At 45.6% G+C, this 2,597-nt stretch overlaps 1 pseudogene; it reads right to left on the reverse strand.

Moving 5' to 3' along the window:
• Positions 1 to 342: 342 nt before the first annotated feature.
• On the reverse strand, positions 343 to 1,327 carry LOC101578462 (annotated as a pseudogene).
• Positions 1,328 to 2,597: the final 1,270 nt, after the last annotated feature.

The following is a 2,597-nucleotide window of genomic DNA, read 5'->3' on the forward strand; positions in this document are numbered from 1 at the left end:
GAAAAAAAAATAAAAAAAAAAAACAAAAAAAATCTGAGAAAACTCAAAAAAAAAAAAAAAAGAAGCTTCGGTTCCATCTTTTCATTTTTTTGTATTTGGTACAGGGTCCCACTACACAGCTTGGGCTCACAGTTATCCTCCTGTTTTCAATGCCCCCCCCCAGCACTGGGATTACATGTGTCCACCACCACACCCAGACTCGGTGGCCAGCTTAGAGCGCCAGGGGCACGGCATGTGGTATTGCGGATCGAACCCCCATCCCTGCACTTGCCAGGCAGGCACTTAGTCCTTTGAGCTATCTCACTGCCCAGTTCCATCATATGCACTCAAAATAAATAGCTCTTAAAAACTATTCATGAGCTGGGGGTGCAGTTCAGTGGCACAAGTGAACCACTTCTCCTCAGCTTCAGCTTTTTCAATAAATACATTTGGATGAGCCAGGAATTGACATCTTGGTACTTGGCAGCAGTTGGGATGCTGCTAGAATCTATTTCTTTTTCAACACTGGGTGGGTCGGCAACTGCAGATGCTGGTCCTGATCCTGGAGTGGTAAGTTTCACTTCAGTGGGTTCCGCTGACTTCTTTACCTGATCTGAATGTCTGCCGAACAAAAGAATCGCTTTCAGTAGCTTCAGTTTCTTTAACTCTTTTCCTTGTTCTGTCAGGTTGGCCTGGTCTTCCTCCTTTCTTCTCTTGGCATCTTCCTCATTCCTTTCTTTGCCCTGCAATGCTTCATCAGCTTTTGCAGCAGCTTCAAGAAGGAGTTGCAGTCTGGCTTTGGCCTGTTCAGCTGGTGGCAGAAATTCTAATCTCTAATCCAGCTTTGATGGTTTCAGTTTCCCCATGTTTGACATTCAATGTGTCACTTTATCGTCACCTTTATCCTTTTCTCTTTTTTCTTTATCTCTGTCGATGTCTATCCCAGGACCTACTATGGGTTCTTCTGTTACTGGAACATTCCCTGCTTCAGCGATGGGAACATGGATGAGGTCCATGACCTTGACCTTCTGGACCTTGTTGCTCTGCTTTTAGACCTAGACCTCTGAACTCTATAAGACTTCCCTCAACCCCTTGAGCGACTTCAACTTCATTTTCTTCTAGTACTGTAAGAAGAGCTACTGCTTGACTAATGCCTGCATCTTCTATCATAAGAATGTGAATGAGATTGAAAATCTCTGGACCAAGATCCCAACTTTGATCTTGATCTCCTTCCACCTTTCTTTCAGCTGTGTATGCTACTATCTGAAGAACTGCTGAAAGATGACTATCTACAGTGTTTCTTTTTTCTCTTGCTTCTGCTTTCTTCTTCAGGTCTGATGACTGTCATCCCATATTTGAATCCTCACCTTCGCGCTCATACCTCCAGCTGATGTGCAAGCAGCATGGACATGGAAACCTTTTGGCAGATCAGGGCACCACCAGTGTCCTCCAAACTTGCTCTATAAGATTATTTTATAATCACCAGAGAATCATATACAAAGAGTGCAGGAAATCTGTCCACACACTAAAACCCAAAGACGGGGCCAGGGAGATAGCTCAATAGAATAAGCGCTTGCTGGGCAAGCACAAGGGCCTGAGTTCAAGTTCAATCCCCGGTTTTGCTGAAAAAGAAAAAAAAAAAAAAAAAAAAGAAAGAAAGAAAGAAAGAAAGAAAGAAAAAGAAATGTCTGTTTAGGGCCGGGGAGATAGCTCAGTAGAATAAGTGCTTCCCTGGCTAACACAAGGGTCTGAGTTCAATCCCTAGTTTTGAAACAAAACAAAACAAAACAGACCAAAGACACCGGCTGAGAGCCTGGATCCCACAGCAACATCCTACATGAGTCCGGCTGAAGACCTACAGCTCATAACAATGCTTCCCACTAGTCCAGTCGGAGGCCTAGAGATGGTGACAATGTCTCATGCAGGCCTATTTCACAAATCTGCACTGGAAGGACCAAGGGTCAGTGGTAGAAGGTTGAAAGTCTATGCCAGCAGGATGAAGAATCTGTATTAGCAGGCTGAGGGATCTGAACTGGAGCCAGAAATCAGTGCTCAAGGCCAGAAACACAACTCCCCCTACCCAAAAGTACCACAGCCATCCTCAGCAATAGTGAGGTCCCAAACTCCTCCAATGATGAGCAAAGCTGAGTTCCCATCAGGAAAGCCAATGTGACAAGCTTCAGCAGAAGTCTGAGTGGTGCACCATCTTCCCCCCGGGAACCAGGAAGCGATGCCCAAGGTGAGGACCAGAGCTCCACCAAATTGAACTGCAGTCATTCTCAGTGACAACAACGGTCCCGATCTCCTCCAATTACAAGAATGGCCAAGTTGACCAGAAAATTCAGCATGACAAGGTCTTCCAGCAGAATAGCTCAAGAGGACCAGCGGCTTCCAACAGCTCCAACAGCTTCACCAAACAGCATCCCTAACAGTGTCTTGACAACTTCTCCAGTTCTGCCTCTTATGCTTCTGGCAACAATCCTAAGGTGCTAGCCTGCAGACCCAGCACCACGCTGGTTCAGTTGAGCTGGGTGTAACAAGTTGACCACCAGTTAACATCCACTACTGAGAGGTTAGGGTGTTTTGTCTGAGACAGGATCTCATTGTGTAGTTAAGGC

This window comes from Octodon degus, unplaced genomic scaffold (assembly GCF_000260255.1).
Source record: "Octodon degus isolate 3935 unplaced genomic scaffold, OctDeg1.0 scaffold00021, whole genome shotgun sequence".
In the NCBI taxonomy this organism is placed as follows: domain Eukaryota; kingdom Metazoa; phylum Chordata; class Mammalia; order Rodentia; family Octodontidae; genus Octodon; species Octodon degus.